Consider the following 21,907-nt stretch of genomic DNA (forward strand, 5'->3'; position numbering starts at 1 on the left):
GAATCTCGGTGACCTTCTAAGGTCGCTGCACAGAAGTTCAATCGATAGATCGGATCAATCCGCGCCTCACACGAAGTTCAAGCCTATCAATATAATTATTAAAGCCTATATTATAAAAAAATGTTGTGCAAAACCACTCCTTGACTCAGTTGAGTATACGTATCGTTCTTGACACACATACAGATGTGGCAACACAAAAATTTGTTCATTCATCACAACTCGGATGACCTCTATCAAATTGCCTAATATAAAGGGGTATTATTTATTATGATTTAGGCCGGAATGGTTATTGTGATTAGATGATTATTGTTGGCTTATTGCTAGCTATTATTTATCGGATTGCCTACAAACACCATTTACAAATTATAGTCAAAATCATTTACGTAAGTACAACTTATTTTGTTAACTTCATTCGCGAGAATTTCACCATCATCAACCTATTACCGGCTCATTATTGAGCCGTGCTCTTACGCCTCTCAGAAGGAGAAAGGTTTGGCTATAGTCTAACCACGTTGGCCAAGTGCGGATTGGCAGACTTCACAAACCTTTGAGAACATTATGCAGAACGTTCAGGCGTCTAGTTTTCACGATGTTTTTCTGCACCGTTAAAGTAAGTGGTTTAAAAACGCACGTATCTCCAAAAAAGTCAGAGGCCTTTTATATAGGTGCATACTTCTCACGATTTCGTGAGCAAGCTTATATAAGAAAAAACCAGAGAATCTGACTCGCACACGGAAGATTTGAAGGATTACCATTTGTAATCTTTAAAAACTATTTTTTTATAATTATATAATTACAAATTATTTATTCGAATTTTGTACTTTACGTACTCTTAATATATATATTTTTTTTTTTTTTTTTTTTTTTTTTTTTTTTTAATACAATAAAACTTAAAGCTAGCCTTATCTAATTACTATATAAATCATGACCGCGTGGAATGGTGCCAAGAATACTGGCTGCATTTCCGCGCTGGACAGCTAGGCTGATCCGCTGCGCAAAAAATGAGCCAGCCCTTCTGTCACCAGTTGAGGCTATTAATCGCGGTGAAATGTCTCGTAAAAAATTTTTAGCACTAAGACTCCATGGCCCCAGGGTCTCCACGGCAAACGGCACAAAAATGTAACTCTCTATAAGAGAGGCATACTTGCGCCGCTTGCCGTTTTCAGCTGTTTCTGCTGCGGCTCCCGGTCTTGATGCTTGTTTTACGTACGTTTACGTACTTGTTTATTTCCTAATGTTAGACCTTGTTTCTTGCCAAACTTCCTGATTCTACGAACGGGAGTATCATAATGTGTTGTGTGTGATCTTGAAAAAAAATTTCGCAGGTTGTCATCTAGTTTTGGTTTATTTGCGTGTGTCAAAATATGCAGCATAAATGGTTTAATTTTTGATTGCGTAGATTGAAGCTATTAATTACAACGTAATAGGTACCTTCACGCTTTCTTGAGAAAAATTGTCTTGACAAACAGATAGACAGACGGACAATAAAGTGATTCATCATCATCATCATCGTCAACCGATAGACGTCCACAGCTGGACATAGTTCTCTTGTAGGATAAAGTGTACATCACAAAAAAAATTAAAAGTGTTATTTATTATTTCTACTGGTCGAGTAACTCACATTTGACCAGTTTGTTTAACTAGGTAATGTAAGTCTGAGTAAAGTCAAAGTAAGGCCTAGGTATTGATCTCTGCCTAAGAGGTCGAGAAAGAAGTAAGGCTCCACAAAATGAAGTTGTCAGTTGGGTTTTCGACAGTGAAATGATATTTCTGACCTTGACCTATTAAGGAATGTCCCTGATCAATACAAGGTCGACCATGACTAGAGATAATGTGCGTGATTGAGTAATGATATTAACATATGTAACTGTAACTTATTATAATAAACACTGTAACTTATTATATAGTAATTAGATAAGGCTAGCTTTAAGTTTTATTGTAATACTAGCTTATGCTCGCGACTTCGTGCGCGTGGACTACACAAATTTCAAACCCCTATTTCACCCCCTTAGGGGTTGAATTTTCCAAAATCCTTTCTTAGCGGACGCCTACGTCATAATAGCTATCTGCATGCCAAATTTCAGCCCGATCCGTCCAGTAGTTTGAGCTGTGCGTTGATAGATCAGTCAGTCAGTCAGTCAGTCACCTTTTCCTTTTATATATTTAGATTTTAAAAAAAAACTTCTTTTTTGAAGTTGTTATAAACTAAAAAAAAAAAAAAAAAAATAAGCACTAGTTAGCTTTTGCTAGTGGACTTCGTTCGAGTGGATTTGAGTTTTCCCCTAAGAAACTATTTAACAAAACAAAATCTTAAACCAGAAGTTTTATCCGGGAATTTCGGTGGGAAATACATCGAATCAAAGGCCACAACGGATGCCAAAAACTTAAAAATTTATAGACTACCGCTTGGCTGCAATCAGATCTGCTGGCAGGCTGCTAAAAGAACATCACAGCGCTAACCACTGCGCTCGAGAGTTCTTCAAAAATTACATAGTTACAGGCAACAACTGGCAGATAAACAAAAGATAACAAGACAAAAGTCTTAAGAGATCACGAGGTTAATTGCGCAACGCAATCACAATCGCCTCAAATTAAGCCTATTGTGATTGAAGTAAGCCTAGGCTTACCTACATCGGTGTTGAGTAATTGCAATTCGAATTGTCTCCTATTAAACCTATGGGTCAGAAATCAGATGTCAATGTGCCTATTATGATTGCATGATAGAACTGCTGGTCGATTGCGGTAAAACTGCATCAATCATTATCACAATCTCAATTGTTGTGATTGGCTGAATTTATGGTTTTCTTGCTGCATCAATGCAGTGATTGTAGCCAATAGTGAGCGAGCGTCAACCAATCAGAGGTGATCGTGATCGTGGCATTGTAATTTGTATCTGTCATTCTACCTCAATCGAGCCCCAGATTTATTTATTCTGTGGCAATCATGGAGCTATGAATCAGCTTCTTGTGGATAGATAATAAGATAAAGATTGAAACATTGCTATGTTCCATTTTAAATGAGTCATTATTTTAATGTAACATTTCAGCATTTCCCAAATTTCAAACTACGAAATTGGTCATAATAAAGATCTTTGCCTAAATTAGAGTTCAACGCGCATGCAGCGGGCTTGGCCCAAATTAAACAATTATATATTACAAGATAATGTTGCAAAATCTTGGCTCGGCCAGACAACGAGCGACGGCAACGACGCGTGACAAGACGAGTTCAATTCGATTCAATTCAATTCAATTTTATTTATATGTAAATATATTGGTCCAGCTGTACCACGCCATGTTTCCATTTTTTTTTATGAAAATATAACAATACTTAAAACTTAAAGCTAGCTTTATCTAATTACTATACAAATCATGCCCGCGTGGAATGGTGCCAACAATACTGGCTGCATCTCTGACTGACAGCCAGGCTGATCCGTTGTTCAAAAAATGAGCCAGACTTTCTGTCACCAGATGAGGCTATTGTTTACACGCGAATACAATAATATAGACTTACGCACAATACAACAATTTAATAAATTTTTGATTTTTTTTAAGATTTAAGTTTATTAATAGTTTATTTGTTAACCATTGATAATAAAATATTAAATTCATTTAATAAAGACTGAAATACTACTTTTTAAGTATTTTCAGTTTAACTAAAATAATATGAAGCTATGATAAAATCTGACACAAAGTTTTAATTCAATAATGTAATGAAAACCAAGGCATAATAATAAATAGCCCATAATCCAAGTCACCTAAAATAGTCGTTATAAAGGTGGTTTGAAAAAAACTATTAAGTAAATTTTTTGTATAGGTACTTTACGGAATGCATCTACGTATATATATTTTTTAATAAATTACCAAAATAACGGAACCGGCAGGATTCGTGTAGGAAAACCCTATAAAATCACGTTACTCTGTTGCAGCGTGACTGAAGGACATAACAATAATTTGCACAATTTCGCATTTATAATATGGGTAGATGGGTAGTGATATTATGTGTGGTTTGAACTAATTTTTGTAGTATTATTATGTAAGGTGTGAATTGTGATAGCCTAGTGGTTAGAACGTCCGCCTCCTAATAGAACGTCGGGGATTCGAGATCGGGAACGCACCTACTTCTCCAACTTTTCGAAGTTATGTGCGTATTAAGTACTTATTAAATATCATTGCTTTAACAGTGAAGGAAAACATTCGTGAGGAAACCTGCATGCCTGAGAGTTCTCCATAATGTTCTCAAAGGTGTGTGAAGCCTGCCAATCCATACTTGGTCAGCGTGGTTTTGCATCTAATCTTAAAAGTAAACTATTACAATATATCATCATGATCAACCCTTCTCACTCTGAAAGGAGACCCGTGCTCTGCAGTGAGCCAGCGATGGGCTGATCATAATGGTGATAGTTATGTAAGCTATACGAAGTTTATTATGTGCACATGTTTGGTAATATACGTACTTACTACTTACCCTCGCCTTTGCATCGTCTTCTCGACCAAAGATTGTGGAAGAGATCGCTATGAGTGATAAGACCGCCTTTGCATGCTGTGTTGTACTTAATTTATACGTGCTTTCGACTAACCCACGTAGTACGTACTTATGAATACGCCTTACGTAGGTATCGTACATTGAGCCACTCTTTGGTGGTAAATACAATATTTAACTGCAGTTGAGTCAAATCCGCATGAGGGGAATCTCGTGCAAGGTCAAATACCTCGTCAATTTTAACTTTTAAAAGTGCTCTTGTATTGCTTCACATGTTAACTTTATTACAACAGCACTCAGAGTCGCTTAATCGTTACTTAAGGTATTCCTTAGCCATACAAATTCATGCCAAAGCGACTCGTTTAAGATTTGAACGATTGAGTGCGGCCGTTTGCCTGTATGTTTGTTGTTTCCACAAATTATTGTCTAGAAAATGCCTATTCCCTCTTGACTCGAAGGTACCAATATCAAAATTGGAGGGGCAAACTGATGCCGAAAGGACGTTCCATATTCTAGCGGTTCGAATTAGAAACGAGGAGGCAAATTGTTTCGTACGTAGGTAAGTAGTATCAGTATTTTATGAAGCTGTCGTCATACATTAAATTATTTAGTGTCAAATCATTCGAATTATTTGCTTTATTTTTGCCCCATAATGTTAATTAATTTATGTAGGTTATATCAATAATTTAATATATTAATAAAATTACATTTTTAATGAAGTCAATTAATGAGAGTCAGCTAATGAAAATAATTATTTATTTTATGTATAATGTATGCGCAATCATTGTTCTTTGCACTCTATATAATAATTACTTGCAAAAAATCTACATATTATATATTCTGCCAAAGTGTTACCGTAGTACTAGCACAGTTCACGACAGTTAGGGAACTTCTAACGGCCAATTTTGACAAATAATAATCAAATGGCGTTACTATGGATAGCTCCGTCTACCGGAGAATAACTCGAAACCCGTATTGGAATTGGAACGCAAGTAAGCACGATTTGTATGAGCGTTCGTATCTCTAGTATGCTACCCGTCCTCCCGATGATAGTGAACCAAATTCGGTAGGAAATGCTATCCGTCAGTAGGTAATTGAAAAGAAAGTAAGGACAAAAAGATAGATTTCCCTAACTTTAGTAACTGAAATGGTGGATAGATAGTTTATTGAAAACGGCCGTAAGAAAACGTTGAGGCTTTGACATTCGACACTGGCATCAAATGTTAGTATAGTGCATTCAATATAAACTGGCGTGTTTCCACTTGAGACCATCATTAGCAATAACAATAGGATTCAAAAGTATCAAACCGGCTCCTTTAATGAATGGGCTCTATGAGTGATTGGTTTATTACCCCTATTGTTTACGTGGTATGTCGAATGTTATTGCTAATGCCGTTCTCAAATTAAATTTTAAAAAAAAAATTTACCTTATCGTCGATTCAGGATTTACTAGAGCAACAATGTTACGAAAAATTGACCTAAACTGACTGGCATATAAGTTCACCTGTTTTTTGTCATTTAATAAATTATAGTGCTGGACCTGCTTTTACTTATTCGGTCTTTATATACCTATGGCAACTCTTATTAATACTTTCTGTAGTAAGAGCAAAAGCTTTGTTTTTGCTTAATTCTTTGCAAAATTAAGGGGTGTGGCAGTTTTACTAAACCCATACTCCCTATCAGTTCCTACTCGGCTCGTACCGGAACGCTAAATCACTTGGCGGCAAGGTTTTGTCTGTAGGGTGGTAACAAAACACGACCATTCATAGCCTTCCACCAGACCTGACTCGAGTTAATTTAGAAATCATTTTCCAAATAAATCGGGAATCAAACCCAGGACATCCCATTTTTTTTTAAAAAGAATATTAGCCATGTTAAATGACTAATGTTCCCCTTTCCTCTCCAACTAAGCGTCAGGCTTGTGCTAGGAGTAGGTACGACAATAGTGCAACGGGCGGGGTTTGAACCGTCGACCTTTCGGTTTTCAGTCCACGCCATTGCCGGTTGAGCTATTGAGGCTTCAAGACCAATTTATAAGACCACATCACGCACTACCAGGGAAGTCTGGGAAAGAGAGAGGAAGGTAGGTTTGGGTTTTTACGGGTTTATTGACTTACACGTGACACAGGCGTATTATTAATTATAATATTATATCTATGACGTCAATACGGCGGATATAAAAAATAAATAGACGTCAAAAAAAAGAATTCCGGTTTTGATTGAATTTAGTATCAAATGTAAGTCCATGTAGGTACCCCATCACCCGGCTCTTATTGTATTTTTTGAAAAGCACTTGTATTAATATAATACAAATAGGTATAGTCCGTACAAATGACTCTTCACGCGCCATTTTAATTCTATGGGTCAACCGTCATGACGGTTCATCTTTAAAATAAGGATTAAAATCGTACTTTTGACATAAATTTATTTATTTTTCATAAATAAGTAAAATGAATACAATGACTGGGGACACACATATCAAAGACTGACAGACTGGACGAAGCTATCTTCATCAGCCCATCGCTGGCACACTACTGAGCACGGGTTTCCTTTCAGATATTGAGAAGCATATAGGCCATAGTCTGCCCTGCCGGCCCAGTGCGGATGTGCAGAATTTGTGTAAATTTTTATTAATAAATTAGCGTATGCTCGCGACTTCGTCCGCCTGGGCTACACAAATTTCAAACCCCTATTTCACCCAATTAGGAGTTAAATTTTCAAAAATCCTTTCTTAGTGGATGTCTACGTCATAATAGCTATCTGCATGCCAAATTTCAGCCCGAGTCCAGTAGTTTGAGCTGTGCGTTGATAGATCAGTCAGTCAGTCAGTCACCTTTTCCTTTATAAAATTTCAGCCCGATCCGTCCAGTAGTTTGAGCTGTGCGTTGATAGATGAGTCAGTCAGTCACCTTTTCCTTTTATATAATTAGATAATATTAAGATTCTTTGTATTAGCTGACCGGCAGTTAAACCATGACCAAAATATTGTAACGTGTCTAGATCAGTCAGTCAGTCAGTCACCTTTTCCTTTTATATATGTAGATAATAATATTAAGATTCTTTGTATTAGCTGACCGGCAGTTAAACATGACCAAAATATTGTAACGTGATGTTGTGCAACGCTCAATAGTAAGCTACCTTGAAACACTCGCCGCGGGAGAGTGGGGTAAGATGCTACACCTACTGACAGTTAAAGACTTCTATAGCTTACATTCCCCGGGTGGGCGTGCCTATTCTAAAAATGTGATTAAGTGGCTATGTCTAATACCAATATTATAAAGAGGTAAAATTTGTTACTTTCTGAGTTTGTATGTAGCAAACTCTGGAACTAATGATCCGATTCTGAAAATTAATTCACTGATAGACATGTAGCTTAATTATTCTCTAGTGGTACAAGCAATAAATATTTATAATATCACGTGGAGGAAGTCGCGGGCAAAAGCTAGTTATAAATTAAATATCACTCTTCCTTTAACCTGACTATTCATAAGTACTTGTAAAAAGTTTACATGAATAACAAAACATTATATTCTATTCTATTCTATTTAATGCTGCTGCATCACTCTTCTCACTTGCATGCTGCATATTAGCTAACTCACCCCGGGTTCGTACGGGTGGGCTTACATAGTGATATACTCAGAATCTATCTAGGAAGGTAGGTACATATGTAAAAGGAGAAACTGAACAACTGGCTCTAGAAACTTGAGATTTTGCATGTAGGGTCTGTCCTATTGTATAGAACGTCTACGAAGGGATTTTGAAATCCCAATAGGATCTAAACGATCTAAATCTGGAACAAGCTAGTCGTGAATATGTGTGAATACAACCTTCCTCGTAACTTCACTTTGAATAACTAAACTTTAAAAAGATTACAATATTTTTTAATGGCAATAAGGAAAAATGATAATTGGTTTTTTCAATTATAATCTAGCATAGCAAAAAAGAAAATGATTCCAATGATTCATTTTGAGCAAAGCCGCTTTAACAGGTTTTTTTTGTATAGGTATTATAAAACCAGACAACTATTTGGGTTTATTGATTCTCTTAGACTTTGGTAATTATTAAAGCTGTGAATATTTTTTGTAATTTCCTAAGCAATTTGAATGAATTTTACTGAAATAATATTTTATTTGATCTGATTATTTTCGGTGCCTATTCCGGAAGAACTGAATAACATTTTATTAGAAACCTATAAAATGCCAAGGAATTCACCCAAACACTGAAACGAGTTTGTTATGATTTCATAATTCAGTAGTGTGTCTAACCTTGAAACTCTCGCTGAGAGATCGTTAGCGCAGGTTACTGGGGTAACGCGGTGCAAACTCGGACATTAACAAATCAATTTTCAAAACCATTTCGCTAACAAATATTGATTAATATCGGTTAGGTTTTGAACATTTAAAAAAGTTACCAAAAAATACATTTTAAAAACTACAGATCAAAATAATAATATATAGGTAGATACCTGATTATAAAACATGACCCGCCCCGGCTTCGCTCGGGTGGAATTTAGAAAATCGAGGTGGGGGTTGAATTTCCGAAAATCCTGAAATACATAGGTATTTCTTCATTTGTTGCCGAATTACTCATAGATCTAAACTCCCCTCCCGCACGCGCACCCCCGCCTTGGTTACGCCCACTTCGCAACGGGCCGTGCAGCAGAAATCGTAATATTTTAATTTCGCCATAACTTCAAAACCAAACGTCCAATTTTAATCATTCAAAGACCAAATATTATCTCCATAAACTGTTCTTAGTGATGAAATCATTTATTTTGATAAGGATTAATAGCATGAGTAAAATAAACGCGTTTAAATGTAGTCCAAAAAAATTCAAGATTTTTAAATAAAAAAATGGTTGCTGTGCCTCACTCGACATAGATGGGTATAGTGTGTCGCGGACTTTTTTGTAGATATTTATAAGATCTACAATTAATTAGAACATTTTATGGTTCTATCTTTTATAGTTTAGGCAGCGTACGCAAAATAAGTAACTTTTCTGGTTGATTTTTTACACCTTGTGTCCGAAAAACCCAAATATCTTACGGAACCCTATTTTTTTCCAAAATAAAATATAGCCTATGTTACTCGTGGATAATGTAGCTTTCGAATGGTGAAAGAATTTTTAAAATCGGTCCAGTAGTTTTTGAGCCTATTCAGTACAATCAAACAAACAAACAAACAAACAAACAAACAAACAAACAAACAAACAAAGTTTTCCTCTTTATAATATTAGTGTAGATGACTGATACCTTTTCCCCTGAGCTCACTCTGTACGAAATTTCGACATGTCTCAATCGCCAGCCAAATATTCGCATTCGAAATTATGCATATTATGTATAAACTTTAATAATTTAAGAGAAATTTGGCAACCTTGTCAAGGATCTTTGCTATAGGTACCTATTTTTATCTTTTACGCTGCTTATCTAAATAATATGTACATCAAAAGAAAAGTCCTGATAAATTGACTAGTCCAAATCCTAGGACATAGAAAGTTGAAATTTAGCGCAGATGTTCCCTTTATAATATAGACAAGGAATAAGGCAGGGTTCTATGAAATTCACATGAGAGCGAAGCCGCGGGCGGTCGCCAGTTCATAATATATCACTTAACACATGGTGATTTACGCATTTTCTATTGATGCAGTTATTTAACTGTTGCTATTCTTATGATTAACTCTGAATTTATTTAGTAATAAATTTAAATATCTATGTAACTAGAACAAAGTCGCCCGGTCCACGTAATACGTATAAATATGTAACGACCTTTTTTAACTTTTACCTACCTACCTACTTAATTTGTTAATGATTTTTAATTTAGGTCATAATTATCAATTATAAATAATTATATACGTTATGGAAAACTAGAATTGTAATTACTGATTACCTATTAGGGACAAAAATCCCTTGGAAATTATTATAAGTAATATTAAAATATGTAAACAATATATGTTTGTAATGTAAAGCAACTTAACCTAAACTTACCCGCAAATTAGAAAACCACCCAAAAGTTGAACACAAATTCACACACTTTATGATACACTCTTATTTTATACACTTAATTTAATTTATTTTTATTTTTATTTAATTATATTTTAATGCACCTATTGTTTTTATTCGAACCGTGATCCGCAACGTCTCACGGCAGAATGGCTGGATGGGAACAGTTTTTCTGCACCGCTTTAATTCTAACCTGTCAATGCGAATGGCAAACGCTAAACGATATATATGATCGTTCAACGCGACAACGCTATTACTTATTGCAATTACGTACGAGGTATTCCGAATGTTTAGATATTGACAATTACTGACCTAGCGAGGCGATTAGATAACTCTTCGAATCTGCTTGAGTTTTGCATTTTGTTTGTACCTATCTCTCCGCCTATTGTCAGAGACATTTTTTTTAAATAGAGATAGCGAGCAAACGAGCAGGCGGGTCACCTGATGTTAAGTGAGACTTGCTAATCTTTAAATATTATTAACAACTATGCACCTACATGAAATTACTTACCTACTGCCAAATAAATAATAGGTAAATTTTAATATTGTCGGAGCTATGTGCGTTTTAAGCAATTAAAATATATCACTTGCTTTAACGGTGCAGGAAAACATCGTGAGGAAACCTGCATGCTTGAGAGTTATCCATTGATGTTTTCAAAGGTGTGGAAGTCTACCAACCGCACTGGGCCAGCGTGGTAAACTATAGCCTTATATTCTTCTCATTCTGAGAGGAGACCCGTGCTCATTAGTAGGACGGGTTGATCATGGTGATGATGTTGATAATAATAATGATGATGATCTTTTTATATAAATAAAAAGAAAAGCTGACTGACTGATCTATCAACGCACAGCTCAAACTGCTGGACGGATCAGGCTAGGCATGCAAATAGCAAATATTAGGTAGACATCCGCTATGAAAGGATTTTTTTGAAAATTCAACCGCTATGTGGGTAAAATAGGGGGTTAAAAGGGAAACGCACATTCTTGGCTAAAATTCATCCATTACCTAATGAATACTAAAAAACTTATTTAATGACTGAAACATTACTCATAACGGTTTGTGCGTAACACTCGTAATTAAAAGACACTACTAATTCCGCTCGTAATGACAATCTTGGCATTATTATTATTAGGTATTGCAATAATTCATACTGAGAAAACAACAAAAAGGTTTATAAAAGCTCCTCCGACTTCTAAGTATGTCCAAAATAGTGCCTGTTTCTCGATTTGAAATCCTAATGTCCTAATGCATTTAATTAATTTCATTGATGGATGCACTTTGGCCAAAAACCCTTTGACGAATGGTTGATTCCCTTTGTGTTGTCCACGTGAACGAAGTCGCGAGCAAAAGCTAGTGATTAATAAATCCATGGAACAAATTAAAACCCTAGGGTTTAAGCGGTAGGTATTGCTGTTGTATGTGTATTTTTAGGGTTCCGTACCTCAAAAGGAAAAAAGGAACCCTTATAGGATCACTTTGTTGTCTGTCTGTCAAGAAACCTACAGGGACCTAGAATCATGAAATTTGGCAAGTAGGTAAGTCTTGTAGCTGATATTCGGAAAAAATCTGAAAAACGTTAATTTGTGGTTAAATCACACAAAAAAATTGTGGTCATATGAACTAATATAATTAGTATTTTCAATTTTCGAAGTAAGATAACTATAACATATGAAAGGTCTTCACCTGTGCATTCTAAAACAGATTTTTATTTATTTTTGTGCATCATACTTTTTGAATTATCGTGCAAAATGTCGCAAAAATACGACTTTAGTACGGAACCCTCGTTGCGCAAGCCTGACTCGCACTTGGCCGGTTTTTTGCTTTATAGGTTATGTCTGTGATAAAAGTATTATTATTATAATATGAAAATTGATGCGCACCCCGGACTTTTGTAAACGAGAAAGTTATAATTGGCAATTTCTATACAAACAGAGTTTACTATTAAAATCGTCAGCTCAGAAAAAGTGTCATCAATATACCTACAGTATTAAAAGGTCAAAGTAAAAGGGAAAAGGTTTTTTTTAATAAAACAAAGTTCATGTGACGCACGTTAATTATGACGTAGGTACCTACTCTGACGTCTTACCTACTTAGTAAAACACTAGAAGGGTCCGGTTCCTGAGCGAGGATTTACTTCAGTGTTCCGTCTTCCGTACTCAAAAGAAAAAAAATTAAAAGCAGAGTAGTCGGCTTCCAATTCGGGAACTCGGGTTCGATCGCGGGCACGCATCTCTAAGGCTGAGATCTATGGAGCGCCCTTTGACTTTTGACTTTGCTTAGACTTAAGATTGAGTTAAAACGAGACAGATTTATGTAGATATACGTCTGTCTCGTTTTAACTCTGTCTTAAGTCTAAACAAAGTCAGAGTGCGCTCTATAACCCACCCTAACTTTTCGGAGTGAAGGAAAACATCGCGTGGAAACCTGTAGGTATACCTGAGAGTTCTTCACAATGGTCTTCAAGGGTATGTGAAGTCTGCCAATCCACACCTGGCTAGCGTGGTAGGCCAGCCTTCTCATTCTGAGAGGAGACTCGTGTTCAGCAGTGAGTTGGCGATGGGTTGCTGATGATGATGAAAATCAAAAATTGTAACAAGGATATTTTCGTTGTCCACATCTATAGAGTTTGTACCTACCAAGCTAACTCCGGATTACCTTTTTTTTTAAGGAATATTACTTAGCCAAGCTAATTTCTGACTAATATTCCCCTTTCCCCTCCAATTAAGCGTAAAGCTTGTGCTAGGAGTAGGTACGACAATTAGTGCAACGGGTGGGATTTGAACCGGCGACCTTTCGGTTTTCAGTCCGCTCTTTTAACCATTGAGCTATCGAGGTCCTTGGTTGACTATAGCTCATAAGTTTTATCTAACCATTGTTTGTAAACTTTCTAAAATTTTGGGTTATTTCAATCTTAGTTTAAAAGTTAGAGAATGCGACACCTGGCTCGCGAAAAACCCAAAGTTTTTATTTAAGCGCTGGTCGCGTCAGGGGACCGCTAAAGATAACACGTCAAACTTATAACACCCCTCTTTTTGGGTCGAGGGTAAAAAAGACGTACGTGACTTCAACCTAATTGACTAGACTAATAGGTTAGGTACTGTAATTAATTAAACACTCACAGTTCATTATTACGCAAACTATGTCCCATTTTGAAACGGAAAACATTAATTGATTTGTTCAATTAAAACAAATTCATTAATGTTATTCGTAATGATTTAATGGAAAATACTAATTCTGTCTCTTTTTAATATGTACTTCGGAAATCATTATGTACTCCTGTATTTTAATGTATAGTAGGCGACAGGTTGAGATTGCAATCGGGGTATGAAGTGGGGTGTGCGGGGCGTCCCCACCCCGATTGCCATCTCAACCTGTCGTAAACTATGTACATATTATCACGATTAATTTTATGGTTTTACTAGCTAATGCTTGCGACTTCGTCCGCGTGGACTACACAAATTTCAAACCCCAATTTCACCCCCTTAGGGGTTGAATTTTCAAAAATCCTTAGCGGATGCCTGCGTCATAATAGCCATCTGCATGCCAAATTTCAGCCCGATCCGTCCAATAGTTTGAGCTGTGCGTTGCTAGATCAGTCAGTCAGTCAGTTAGGTAGTCAGTCAGTCAGTCAGTCAATCACTTTTTCTTTTTATAAATTTAGAAGATTTGTCGATACTTCGATCCAATACGATATTTGACAACTAGTCAAATCAGCAACTTTTTATCAAACGTCAAAACGCGCACTTAATATGCGATATTTTATGAAATACTGGAATGTGACGTCACATCATAATGACGTACTTTTTTAGTTTAATCGATAATTAAAAATGAACACTTAAAACTAACAAAGGACGTGGATTTTACGTATTTTGGAAAACCCTCTATTTTGTAATCACTGAGAAATAATGTAGTCAAATACCCAATTTTTTTTAAAAGAATATTAGCCATGTTAAATTACTAATATTCCCCTTTCCTCTCCAACTAAGCGTCAGGATTGTGCTAGGAGTAGGTAGGTACGACAATAGTGCAACGGGCGAGGTTTGAACCGTCGACCTTTCGGTTTTCAGTCCACTCCTTTACCGGTTGAGCTATTGAGGCTCTAATTGCACGAGTCGTGGCACTCACGACGGGACAACAGTGCTGCGGTATGCACCCGTTATCCACATTAAAATATGTCGTTAAGCCACGACAATAAGCTTAAAATCGTCATTACTCCGTCTCAGAAATCGAACCCAAGACCTCTCATCTTGTGCATGTAATCAATGCAAGGTCGACGGACAATTTAGTGTTTTCCTGCAAACAGTTTCATTGTGTTTGTCTTTCTTCATAGGATTACTGGATAAATGTTTGCATAAAAAATACTTAAAAGGTGATGCGAAGTTTGCGAAGCTTGGATGATCTCAATGCGGTATTTGACAACTAGTCAAATCAGTAACTTTTTATCAAACGTCAAAACGCGCGCTTAGTATGGGAGGTTCTATGAAATACCGGTGTGTGACGTCACAATCATTTGACGTGTTTTTTTTAGTTTAATCGATAATTTAAAATGGTTATTACACTTAAAACCAACAAAGGACTTGGATTTTACGTATTTTGGAAGACCCTCTATTTAATAATCACTGAGAAATAATTTATTTTTGATGTAGTCAAATACCCAATTATGGGCGTCACGCAAGAAACCCGGCGCACGTTCGTTAGTTCCCGGAGCTTCTTTTATATGCGCTGAGGTTGGCCACCAAGGAGGTTTTAGTGGGTAGTCACCCCGCCACAGCCATAGCCCGGTCTCAAAATAACAATTTTGCAGCCTTGCATAACAAATAACTACTTATTGAACCCCACCCACTTGTTACGATTTCTAAATGACTTAGAAATAGTTTAGATTAATACTAATTTGGATTATTTAGATCTATGTTAAAGATAAACTAAATACAAAACTAGGTAGGTACCTGCTTAACTAATAAAGTCCCCTGAAATTGTAAGTAGATTTTATTTATGTGCTACTTTCTAATCCATACTAATTCCATGCTAATATTATAAACGCGAAAGTGTGTCTGTCTGTTAGCCTTTATCCTTCACGGCCCATCTGTTCGGTTGAACAGGTGGTCAAAATAGGTTTATTTTGACGAAATTTGGTACAGCGATAGCTTGCATCCCGGGGAAGGACATAGGCTACTTTTTATCCCTGAAAATCAAAGAGTTCCCACGGGAATTTTGAAATCCTAAATCCACGCGGATGAAGTCGCGGGCATCATGTAGTCGGTAAATAAATATAATTGATATACCTGTCTATGATTTTAAATTAAAAGTTATTCAAAAATTCAATTAAAATTCAAATTATTTATTCAGAGTAGGTACTTCTGTAGGTACCTAATAACTATTAGGATTTCTCTGGGAGTAACCGATCAATGTGATATTTTGCATGGATGTAGACCTATTAAGACAGAGAGTGATATGCACATTGCACAATTTAAATAACTAAATCCACCCGGACTTATTTTGTTAATAATAATTAATAGCTTATTAGAACACAAATCTGAGTTAAAAAAAGAAACGCAGCTGAGTAATAGGTAGGTAGGGCGTATTAGGTAGGTAAGTATCTAAACATGACCTTCTCGAGTCTATTAATGAGCGGACTTGGACGTTATTCATAATGACACACAGTTCTAGGTCTATTAATTCAATATCATGACACCATTGCACATGTCAAATTGCAAAACAATAATAAATTGCAAAATGTACCATTGCGAAATGCGAAAAGCTGTGATTAAGTTTATTGATAAATCTACTCGACAACAGATGGCGTTCTGATACAAAATCTTGTGATTTTATTTATGGCATAAATTGGTAAATTATTATTTTAAAATTATGATGATTATAATTAGGTATTTAATTAAATTAATGAAAAGAAACATTCAAATAAATTTGTTTCTCATGATTGGCTACTCAACAACAGATGGCAGAAGGTGCTTTTATTAGTTGATTGAAAAAGAAGTTCATTAATAATAATTATATTTTATCTTGAATTTCATTTTTTTATTTCATTGATTTCATTTTTATAATATAATTTATTTTACAGATAGTAGGGTACGTATTTTTTTGATTTTTTAACAGAGCCTTCTTAAATAAAATAGCAAAAATGCGCAAAACAATATTGGCTTATCGGCAAAAACTTATCGCCCTAATTTTTGTATTATTCTATACCCACTACGTGCTCCCAAACACCGTTAGAGACATACCAGAACCACAGCACACCAACCAACCCAAGAACCGTATTGTGAGCGACGGACCGCCCACGCCCAGTGTCCATCATCCACTCTTAGAGGCCAAGGTTCGCGGGGAGGGCGATTCCCTCTCCACGTTCCCCATTTTCAATGTCTCCGGCGAGCAATGCTCACCTTCCCCATGGGTGCGCGGTGCGCCTACCGGCCCTCTGTTCGGGCTCAAAGGAACGCGCGGACGAATACCCCCTCCCTCTCAGGTTAATTAGCCATGGCTATGCCATGCCATGAAGAGAAATATTATTGTTAACCATGAAACCGGGGTATACTAGCCCAAGCTCTGCTCTTCCCCTGGAACGTATCTGAAAGGGACTCGCAATACTCAGGCACACGGGGTGGTTACGCCACTTGGGTTGAGATCTATAGAGCGCACTTTGACTTAGCTTAGACTTAAGACAGAGTTAAAACGAGACAGAGACTTCTGGCGCTTTTAAAGTAAAATTCAAAAAACATCTTTTAAATTATTCAAAAGTTACAGATTTAGTCAAAATTAATTTAATTTATTTATCTTAATCTTATATAAATTTCACTTTCTCATCCACACCTTGCGAGCTATCCTATTTTATTTTTTCTTTATTATACAAAAAAAAAAACTATCGTACAATTTTCCCATCCTTACAATTTACAACATCTATTTCAATGTATTATTTCATATTTCTTCTTTTATGTCCTAAATCACTTTAAATTAAAAAACTTTAAACACTTTATTTAATTTTATTTATCCATTTATTCGCCAACTTTATATATTCTATGCCACTGACGTTTATAGGTAATATTTAAAAGGCGGTCACTGAAAATCAGCGTTGGGGTCTGGTACCTCAGATATTTGCTCTAGAGGTTTGTGTCTGAGGGGCCCGACGTCTCAACACAAGCTGAGTGGCCTACCTGTTCGAGGTGTTGCACTACTGTACAGGACGATATTGCCTACACCATGTACCACCTATATACCTCGAATAAATATTATTCTATTCTATATCTCTCACATAAATCTGGCTCGTTATAACTCAATCTTAAGTCTGAGCAAAGTTGTCTCTGTCACACACACCTATATGACGTTTTGTCGGTCTCAACTACAGAGACAGTGCTCTACAAATCTGCTATCTCCTTCAAAAGGTCGATGTACATTACTTTCGGCCGCGTACTGTATTATTATTTCCTTTTCTAGATTACCTGTTCTTATCGATAAGGCTGCCTAATGTGCAGATTTTTTATTTTGTTGAATTTTAAATTGTTAGGTAGGTACCTATTTATATTTGTAGTACTATCCATACTCTATACTAATATTATAAATGCTGTGTGTGTCTATATATCTGTCCGTCTGTCTCGCTTTTCACGACGAAATTTGGTACAGAGATAGCTTGCATCCCGGAGCCGCTGGATTTAGGCGACGCGCAAGATCTTGCAAGAGACCATGTCCAGCTGTAGACGTCTATATCAGTTCATGACTATAGCGACATATATATTTAAATATTTAAAAAGGAAAGGTGAACGACTGACTGACTGACTGACTGACTACACACTGTATATTAAAAGTATAGACTTATCTAACTATATAAAAGGAAAAGTGACTGACTGACTGATCTAACAACGCAGAGCTCAAACTACTGGACGGATCGGTCTGAAATTTGGCATGCAGATTATTACGTATTTGGCTATTATGACGTAGGCATCCGCCAAGAAAGGATTTTTGATAATTCAACCCCTAAAGCGGTGAAATAGAGGTTTGAAATTTGTGTAGTCCACGTACCTACTCCACGCGGACGAAGTCGCGAGCATAAGCTAGTTTTGGCATAACGGGGTACGATTGCTCTTGCCGGCAATCGAACACTGGACTTCCCACATATAAAATCACCATACTATACAGAAGTCGTCAGAACCTTGATTCTGTGATATCGATTTGTAAGGTTTAATAATTCAGGAGCTACCTACCTACTTGTTTACTTTGTATTGTTACAAAATGTAAGTAACGATTATATGCATAACCGTGTTTATTAACCATAACAGATACAATTAGGTAAGTAGGTACCTATATTTATAACAATCTATAAATATAAAAATCAAAGTCCTGACTGACATATATTTGTATCAACGCACAGCCTAAACCGCCGCGCTGGTCCTAGAGACATGAAATTTAGAGGGTGTGTTCTTTGTAAAGAGTAGATATACACTAAAAAAGGATTTTTCGAAATTCCACTCCTAAGTGGGTTCAATGGGGGTTTGAAATTTATGTAGTCTACGAGGACGAAGTCGCGAGCATATGCTAGTCTACAACAAAGGTTTGGAAAGACAAAAAGCGATCCGTCAGCGACGACAAGTCGTGCGATTAAATGCGCGCGAACGCGGCTGCTACAAGTCTTAAAATAAGGAAATAGATGCTATCCGGGTTTTTAAAAATCCGTGAGAACTTTTTGATTTTTCGGGATAAAAAGTAGCCTATGTGACTCTCCAGGTTTTTAACTATACCTACCCACGCAAACAATCACATCGATCCGTTTGCTCCGATGAGACGTGATTGAAGGACAAACTAACAAACCAATAAACCAACAAATTAACACACTTTCGCATTTGTAATGTGGGTAGTGATTTATAGTTTCAGGTTTTAAATTTAAACCATTAATTAGCCAAATATTTAAGCTAGATCGTAGTTCAATTGAGTAGCTAATTCCATTCATCATGATCAACCCATACACTACACTACAGAGCACGGGTCTCCTCTTACAGTGAGAAGGGTTTTGGTCATAGTCTACCACGCTGGCCATGTGCGGATTGGTAGACTTCACACACCTTTGAGAACATTATGGAGAACTCTGAGCCATGCAGGTTTCCTCCCGATGTTTTCCTTCACCGTTAAAGCAAGTGATATTTAATTACTTAAAACGCACATAACTCTGCGAAGTTAGAGGTGCGTGCCCAGGATTGAACCCCCGACCTCCGATTAGAAGGCGGACGTCCTAACCACTAGGCTATTAAAGCTTTGCCCATTGCATTGGCACTCAGTAATATAAGAAAAAAATTGCCGCTGTCATGCCGCGCTATGTATTTGGCCAGGCCTTTATAATTGGCGGCCGTATCGATAAAATATTAGCGTTCTCACTTTGATCTCTCTAAACATTTGTTTGGCAAATCAAATCAAACGCAGTGATGTGGATGTGACCTAGTTCGAAAACCGTTAAATTAAGTAAGAATTTCGTGTTAGTTCACATGAACAAATAATTAGTATTTTACTTATAAAAAAAAAAAAATTGTAAGTATGTTGTAATCTAGTAGATTAGTAATCTTACTTTGAAAGTTGAAAATACTAATTATTTGTTCATGAGCACCTCAGTGACGTCTGAATTTCAAACGGGTCGTTCAAATTAGTATCTAAGAGGTGGCGCTGATTTATTTGGTTCCAAAACCATGAAAAATTTTGTTCGCTTGGGCATATCTGGTCATTTATATCGATGACAAACCCTCATGTTGCAACTACAGATTGGACTACCTACTTATTTTGTGCGCACTGTACCTACCTACTGTATAATTGTTCGATTGTAAATAAAAACCAGTCAAGTGCGAGTCGGACTCGCACACGAATGGTTCCGCACCATCGTTCAAGAAAGAACATTTTTTTTATTTTCATGGCGTTTATTTTGGAATTTATTAAATACCTACATACCTCTGCCAAATTTCATGATTCTAGATCAAAGGGAAGTACCCTCTAGGTTTTGGTTTCCTTGTTTTGATAGAAACGACAAGCAGACAGACAGAAAGACAAACAGACATATTGTGATCCTATAAGGATTTCTTTTTTCCTTTTGAGGTACTACGGAACCCTAAAAATGCTCCAATTTCCAAATAACTTGTAATGTTCATATTTTCCTGCTGTCTACGTCACTATTTCGTCAATTTTACCTAATTCGTTTGTAATATTATAATACGAAACTGACCGACGACACAAATTTCATATGACGTAATATTACCTACATAGCCGGTCATAACCACTAAACCTGTTCGCTAGTGATGTGACACGCAAGTTGTCGATAAAATAACTTTAATTTATATTGACATTTTATTAATAATAAATATAGGTTCATATAAAAAACTTGTCCTGATTGATTTATCAACGCATAGCCTAAACCGCTATGGTTAAAAAGTATTTAAAGGTCTGACAATATGTCCCTTTTAATTCAATTATGACATCTTTATTGCTTACTACTCTTAATACTTAAAATAATCCATACTAATATTATAAATGCGAAGGTGTGTCTGTCTGTCTGTCTGTCTGTCTGCTAGCTTTTCACGGCCCAACAGTTTTTCCAATTTTGATGAAATTTGGTACTGAGTTGGCTTACATCCCGGGGGAGAACATAAGCATACTTTTTATCCCGGAAAATCAAAGAGATCCCACGGGATTTTTCCCACGACGATAAAGTCGCGGGCATTATCTAGAAAAAAATAAAGGATATACTTAAAAATAAAGGGTGACCTTATCACTACGGTGATCTCTTCCACGCAACCCGTACTTAAGCACTTAGAACTGTAAGACGTGGAGTCGCAGTACAACTATACATAAATACATAGACATACTTTTGTGACGTAGGCACCAAATTAGGATCGATGTTAGACACTTCTAAATACTTCGTAACCCTTACATAAATTACATATCAAGTATATCTAAATAATTTTTAAATATGCCTGCCGGTTCCGCAATTTTTGATGTGTATTTCAAAATTATTTAGAAATTCCCTTGAAGTGTAGGTAAAAACACTGTCATAAAAATTATAAAAATATCAAGTACCTAAGTCACAAAAAGTAATAGTTTAAAACAAGTTTAAAAATATCGATACGTAGCAGTGCGTAACTAGCGCGTAATGAAGCACGACCACTTTCACCGCCCTATGTTAGCGTGTTTCCTACTTATATTAGCTAAAACATTACACATACTTTAACCAACTTTGCATTTTTCTTTGCATTGTTTCTAACCGGCTTCGGTGAGGTTATGACTTAAGAGTTTGACAGTCTGTAGTTAGTTCATCGATTCCCTCATTATTTTCAAACTACCTCTTTAATGAACTAAACTATTCAAACTATCTCTCCTCTCTATCCTATATTATATATTAAAGTTTAGTGTTTCCTAATATTGTCGAGTGGCTGCCAAGTGCCAAGTGAATC

The 21,907-nt window shown here is 36.3% G+C and overlaps 1 protein-coding gene and 1 pseudogene across 1 annotated transcript in view; both read right to left on the bottom strand.

Annotated features, from left to right (window-relative positions):
• Positions 1-10,692, bottom strand: part of LOC117985323 (uncharacterized) — a 49,997-nt pseudogene extending 39,305 nt beyond the window's left edge.
• The window catches only part of LOC117985634 (uncharacterized), a 221,140-nt gene continuing 201,289 nt past the window's right edge, over positions 2,057-21,907 (bottom strand). Inside the window, exon 10 of the transcript XR_011237097.1 lies at positions 2,057-2,146. The gene's annotated coding sequence lies outside the window, so the exon portion shown is untranslated. The remainder of the gene's footprint in view (positions 2,147-21,907) is intronic.

The sequence above is a fragment of the Maniola hyperantus genome, chromosome 9 (genome assembly GCF_902806685.2).
Source record: "Maniola hyperantus chromosome 9, iAphHyp1.2, whole genome shotgun sequence".
NCBI lineage: Eukaryota > Metazoa > Arthropoda > Insecta > Lepidoptera > Nymphalidae > Maniola > Maniola hyperantus.